We start from the raw sequence: 7,357 nt of genomic DNA on the forward strand, positions 1-7,357 counted from the left end.
TTCTGGGCTGATTCCTAACCGTTCTCATGAGTGTGCTCCTAATCTCAGCTCGTTACCTGTATAAAAGACACCTGGGAGCCAGAAATCTTTCTGATTGAGAGGGGGTCAAATACTTATTTCCCTCATTAAAATGCAAATCAATTTATAACATTTTAGACATGCGTTTTTCTGGATTTTTTTGTTGTTATTCTGTCTCTCACTGTTCAAATACACCTACCATTAAAATTATAGACTGATCATTTCTTTGTCATTGGGCAAATGTACAAAATCAGCAGGGGATCAAATACTTTTTTCCCTCACTGTATCAATTAGCCACATGCAGAATGTCAGTCACCTATTACCGTATGGCCAATGAGCACAGCTGAATAATGCAACTTTTCCACGCTTATTAAACAAAATTGGCACATTCCTAGGCAATAATTACCTTGCTCTCTTCTCACCAATGGGAATACATCTTGTGATGAATTTAAATGAAGGCTAAGTCTTGTTTCTCTCCCTTGCGTCTTACAGCAAAAGGTTCACAGCTGACCCACCACCAGCTGAAGGCCCGTCATCGGAACCTCTTTCTCCCAGCAGGGGGGTTCGATGCCAGCTGTCCAGCATAGGGCTACCGGCATCACAGCATCTGGCTCCGAGGATCATCCCTCAGAGACGTGGCCACTCCTCAAACTATTTTAATAAATGACCATACTTTCTTTTTGTCTCTGTTGTTCATTCAGTTAGCCTGTCCTCGATTGAATTACCAGTCTAGGGTTATGGTTACTGTTGGCGCTACAGCTGTAAGTACAATGTATTACCAGTCTAGGGCTAGGGTTGAGGCTATAGTTAGGGTTAGACTGGGTGTGGACATTAAGCTAAGTTAGGGTTGTGGTTGAGGGTTCAGTTTTAACTGGGATGTAGACATAAAGCTAGGGTTAGGGTTAAAACACTGCTGATGTTTTGGTAGTGTCAGAGGTGTAGCTGCGTTGGTGCTGTCAAATCAGTGAGCAGCTGCTCTTGATCATTGTCATGAAGCCACAACCGTCCCACTCGCATTATAAGTTCAGAATGAGAAAGTGTAGGTAGAAATAATGACGCTCAAATTGAATATTTCCTGGTCCTCTGTAGCTCAATTGGTAGAGCATGGCGCTTGTAACGCCAGGGTAGTGGGTTCGATCCCCGGGACCACCCATACGTAGAAATGTATGCACACATGACTAAGTCGCTTTGGATAAAATAGTCTGCTAAATGGCATATTATTATTATTATTAAACCCTCCCGTTGTCCTAGGGTCAAAATGACCCACCACTGTGTTGAACCAACTGTATTTAATTTTTATATTTTTTGGATCATTTGTGAGAAGGAGGCAGTGATACTTTCTTTAAAGTCTCACTGCCTCCTTCTCACAAATGATCCCAAAAATATAAAAATTAAATAAAGTTGGTTCAACACAGTGGCGGGTCATTTTGACCCTAGGACAACGGGAGGGTTAATATAATTTCGCGAAATATTGAGGATTTCTATCAGCCTAATCGAGGTGTAGATTACATGGAACCAAGGCTGCATGGGATTTCTCTTAATGTGACTCTGTGCAGCCAATGGCAAGGTCCGCTTTAGGTATAATGCCAGAAGCCGCTTGTGGATTTAACAGCTCTGACACCGCCAAAACAACTGCTATGCGGATGTCGGCCAAAGATGATCTGATTGAATAGAGCCCCTAGGTGGACAGGGGACAAGGGGAAAGTGTGGAGAGACATGGATGATGACAGTGCATAGCTCAACCATAGAGATAGTGGGCTCAACCCCAATCCGAACTCTAACCCCCTCAAATAGCAGACTGGTCTCAGACTAGACGTAACATAGTAAATGCAAGTTAGTATGATATGTTACTTATGGTATAGTTACATAAGATAGGTTACATGAGACAAAACCCAACCCAAAGGTTCCGTGTTCAAATCTCATCAAGGACAACTTTAGCATTTGCGCTAATTAGCAACTACTTGCCACTTTGGAACTACTTAGCATGCTAGCTAACCCTTCCCCTAACCCTTTTAGCTAACCCTTCCTCCCTTTAAAAGCAACAATATGTCACTTTTTGGGCGACCCAACCAAATTCACATAGAAATGTGCATTAGAGATCTTTCATTCCTGTTGAAAGCAAGTCTAAGAAGCGATAGATCTGTTCTGTGTACTATTTCTATGCTTCCTGTTCTTAAGTTTCGTGTTTTTTTACACCAGCTTCAAACAGCTAAATATACAATATTTTTGGTTATGGAAAATATATTTTACAGCGGTTTAGATGGTACAATGATTCTCTACACGACTGCTTGTTTTGTCACATAAACTGAAATAAGGCAATTTCTGCATAGTGCATCTTTAACCCAGAAGAGTCTAAGCCTTGTCTAAGCCGGGGGTGATGAAAGATTAGATTTGGCCTTACTGCCATTAGCCCATACAAATGCATTGAATAACAGATTCACTACATGGAACAAATAGTCCCCCCAAAAAAATCGAACAGAAGTTTGTTCTGAAGTGTCTATCTTATATCTGAGACATATAAGAAAGATCAGGAAACACTTGGTACTTTTTATTTTTATTTTATTTTTTACATGCATTTAACCCCCTTATTTTTGTCACTAAACAGTCTCCATATACACTGTACTTCCATAAAAAAAAATTAACTGGTACCGGAGGATCTTCAGATGAGTCTCGTGAGCAAAACAACCGACATGTACGTGTTAGTGAAAGTCTCACCTTTACACAGAGGGGTCATAGCCCAAACTGTTCCGACGTTACAGACAGAAGTCCCAAGACGCTTCTGGGGGTTGTGTTCGTGAGTCTCATCTTTCCATAGAGGGGTCATAATAGTTTCTAGGCCAAACCGTTAGGACACTACAGACAATTTTGTGAGAAGACTGATTTTAGGGATGTCTCATGGTCTGACAAACACCGCTCTAACTCCGTCACCTTTCACCGCAGATGCGGAAGTGTTACATAGGCAGATGCGGTGGATTGAGACACATCCACTGCAAAAAAAACAGATAGCTTAAATTGACAGATTTTTATGGGGATATTTTTATTATGCTAATTTGATTTCCATGTGGACATAGACCTTCGTTTTTTTTTTACATATTGCTGTTCACTGGACCTTATGATCACTCAGCTGCACAGCTGATGCCTGCTGGACTGTTCCTTTACACGGTACCCTGTCCTGTTTATCTGTTTAGCCTCAGCCCAAACTCTCATCACCATTACCAGTTGTTGTCTTAGCTCTCTCGAATAACACCTGTGTTGCTTTATGCCTCTCTCCCATGTCAACATGCCTTGCCTATTGCTGTTCCAGTTAGTTCTTATTATTCAATTTCACTGTAGAGCCCCAAGCCCTCTCTAACTGCCTCAAATAGCTCCTTTGTTCCACCCCTCATACACGCGGAGACCGGCTCAATCGGTGCCTCCAGTGATGGTCTCTCTTTCATTGTTACCCAACGCTTAGGTTTACCTCCACTGTACTCATATCTTTCCATGTCCTTGTCTGTACATAATGCCCTGAATCTTTTCTACAACGCCTGGAAATCTGCCCCCTTTATTCTCTGTACTCAACGCACTAGAAGACCAGTTCTTAAAACCTTTAGCCGTATCCTTATTCTAGTCCTCCTCTGTTCCTCTGGTGATGTAGAGGTTAACCCAGGCCCTGCAGCCCCCAGTATCACTCCTACACCCAAGGAGCTATCATTTGTTGACTTCTGTAACCGTAAAAGCATTGGTTTTTTGCATGTTAACATCAGAAGCCTCCTCCCTAAGTTTGAGTTATTCACTGCGTTAGCACACTCCGCCAACCCTGATGTTCTAGCAGTGTCCGCCAACCCTGATGTTCTAGCAGTGTCTTAATCCTGGCTTAAGAAGGCCACCAAAAATTCAGAAATGTCCATCCCCAACTACAACATTTTCCGTCTAGATAGAACTGCCAAAGGGGGTGGAGTTGCAATCTACTGTAGAGATAGCCTGCAGAGCTCTATCATACTATCCAAGTCTGTGCCCAAACAGTTTGAGCTCCTACTTCTAAAAATCCAACTTTCCAGAAATAAGTCTCTCACTGTTGCCGCTTGCTACAGACCGCCCTTAGTCCCCAGCTGTGCCCTGGACACCATATGTGAATTGATTGCCCCCCCATCTATCCTCAGAGTTCGTACTGCTTGGTGACCTAAACTGGGATATGATTAACACCCCGGCCATCCTACAATCCAAACTAGATGCCCTCAATCTCACACAAATGATCAAGGAACCTACCAGGTACAACCCTAAATCCGTAAACATGGGCACCCTTATAGATATCATCCTGACTAACTTACTCTCTAAATACACCTCCGCTGTCTTCAACCAGGATCTCAGCGATCACTGCCTTATTGCCTGCGTCCGTACAGGGTGCGCGGTCAAACGACCCCCCCTCATCACTGTCAAATGCTCCCTAAAACACTTTAGCGAGCAGACCTTCCTAATTGACCTGGCCCAGGTCTCCTGGATGGATATCGATCTCATTCCGTCAGTAGAGGATGCCTGGTTGTTCTTTAAAAGTGCTTTCCTCTCAATCTTAAATAAGCATGCCCCATTCAAAAAATGCAGAACTAAGAACAGATATAGCCCCTGGTTCTCCTCAGACTTGACTGCCCTTGACCAGCACAAAAACATCCTGTGGCGTACTGCATTAGCATCGAATAGCTCCCACGATATGCAACTTTTCGGGGAAGTTAGGAACCAATATACACAAGCAGTTAGGAAAGCAAAGGCTAGCTTTTTCAAACAGAAATTTGCATCCTGTAGCACTAACTCCAAAAAGTTTTGGGACACTGTAAAGTCCATGGAGAATAAGAGCACCTCCTCCCAGCTGCCCACTGCACTGAGGCTAGGAAACACTATCACCACTGATAAATCTACAATAATCGAGAATTTCAACAAGCATTTTTCTACGGCTGGCCATGATTTCCACCTGGCTACCACTACCCCGGCCACCAGCTCTGCACCCTCCGCTGCAACTTGCCCATGCCCCCCACGCTTCTCCTTCACACAAATTCAGACAGCTGATGTTCTGAAAGAGCTGCAAAAAGGACCCTTTCTTTCTAAAACTAGCCGCCGAAATTGTCGCAAACCCTATTACTAGCCTGTTCAACCTCTCTTTTGTAACGTCTGAGATCCCCAGAGATTGGAAAGCTGCCGCGGTCATCCCCCTCTTCAAAGGGCGTGACACTCTAGATCCAAACTGTTACAGACCTATATCCATCCTGCCCTGCCTTTCGAAAGTTTTTGAAAGCCAAGTTAACAAACAGATCACCGACCATTTCGAATCACACCGTACCTTCTCCGCTATGCAATCCGGTTTCCGTGCTGTTCATGGGTGCACCTCAGCCACGCTCAAGGTCCTAAACAATATTATAACCGCGATCGATAATAGACAGTACTGTGCAGCCGTCTTCTTCGACCTGGCCAAGGCTTTCGACTCTGTCAACCACCACATTCTTATTGGCAGACTAAATAGCCTTGGTTTCTCAAATGACTGCCTCGCCTGGTTCACCAACTACTTCTCAGACAGAGTACAATGTGTCAAATCGGAGGGCCTGTTGTCTGGACCTATGGCAGTCTCTATGGGGGTGCCACAGGGTTCAATTATTGGGCCGACTCTTTTCTCTGTGTATATCAATGATGTCGCTCTTGCTGCTGGTGATTCTCAGATCCACCTCTACGCAGACGACACCATTTTGTATACACCTTCATTGTACACTGTGTTAACAAACCTCCAAACGAGCTTCAATGCCATATAACACTCCTTCCGTAGCCTCCAACTGCTCTTAAACACGAGTAAAACTAAATGCATGCTTTTCAATCGAACACTGCTGGCAACCGCCCACCCGACTAGAATCACTACTCTCGACGGGTCTGACCTGGAATATGTGGACAACTACAAATACCTAGGTGTCTGGTTAGACTGTAAACTCTCCTTCCAGGCTCACATTAAGCATATTCAATCCAAAGTTAAATCTAGAATCGGCTTCCTATTTCGCAACAAAGCCTCCTTCACTCATGCTGCCAAACATGCCCTCGTGAAACTATCATACCGATCCTTGACTTCGGCAATGTCATTTACAAAATAGCCTCCAACACTCTACTCAGCAAATTGGATGTAGTCTATCACAGTGCCATCCGTTTTGTCACCAAATTCCCATATACTACCCACCACTGTGACCTGTACGCTCTTGTTGGCTGGTCCTCACTACATATTCGTCGCCAAACCCAATGGCTCCAGGTCATCTATAAATCACTGCTAGGCAAATCCCTGCCTTATCTTAGCTCATTGGTCACCATAGCAACACCCACCCGTAGTATGTGCTCCAGCAGGTATATCTCACTGGTCATCCCCAAAGCCAACACCTCCTTTGGCCGCCATTCCTTCCAGTTCTCTGCTGCCAATGACTGGAACAAACTGCAAAAATCTCTGAAGCTGGAGACTCTTATCTCCCTCACTAACTTTAAGCATCAGTTGTCAGAGCACCTTACCGATCACTGCACCTGTACACAGCCCATCTGAAATTAGCCCACCCAACAACCTCATCCCCATATTGTTATTTATTTTGCTCATTTGCACCCCAGTATCTCTATTTGCACATCATCTCTTGCACATCTATCATTCCAGTGTTAATACTAATTGTAATTATTTTGCACTATGGCCTATTTATTGCCTTACCTCCATAACTTGCTACGTTTGCATACACTGTATATATATTTTCTGATGTATTTTTGATTTTATGTTTTGTTTTACTCCATATGTAACTCTTTGTTGTTGTTTTTATCGCACTGCTTTGCTTTATCTTGGCCAGGTCGCAGTTGTAAATGAGAAATTGTTCTCAGCTGGCTTACCTGGTTAAATAAAGGTGAAATAAATAAAATAAAATAAATCATTGACTGGACCATTCACATTTCCTTGGTTCTCAGGCACTTTCTTTCCAACAGAAGAGGTCGCTGTAGCTCTATGTTATTTGCCTGTTAATGAGGTTGTTTTCAATAAAGTTTTGGATTTGGAAGACGCGTGGGGGAGTCACTGAGGGGTGAGTCGTTAAGGCAGATTCCATTATGCTGAACTGCGGGGCACCGGTCTATGGCCCGTGACGTGGACGGTCAAAAGCAGTGAGGGAAGAGCGCCCTTCTCAGATCTAACCGTAATCTGCGCGGCTTGGTCATGTTGTCAACAAGGTGCATCGTTCAGAAACATACAACATCTCGTTTCCATAAAATATATATTTGCATTTTCAAACTAGTTTTCATTGGGAAGGCAGAGAAAGAGTTTATCAAAAGCAATTCATTTTGCATGTGAAAACGCAGAATCCTCCTC

This window comes from Coregonus clupeaformis, chromosome 15, assembly GCF_020615455.1.
Source record: "Coregonus clupeaformis isolate EN_2021a chromosome 15, ASM2061545v1, whole genome shotgun sequence".
Classification (NCBI taxonomy): Eukaryota; Metazoa; Chordata; class Actinopteri; order Salmoniformes; family Salmonidae; genus Coregonus; species Coregonus clupeaformis.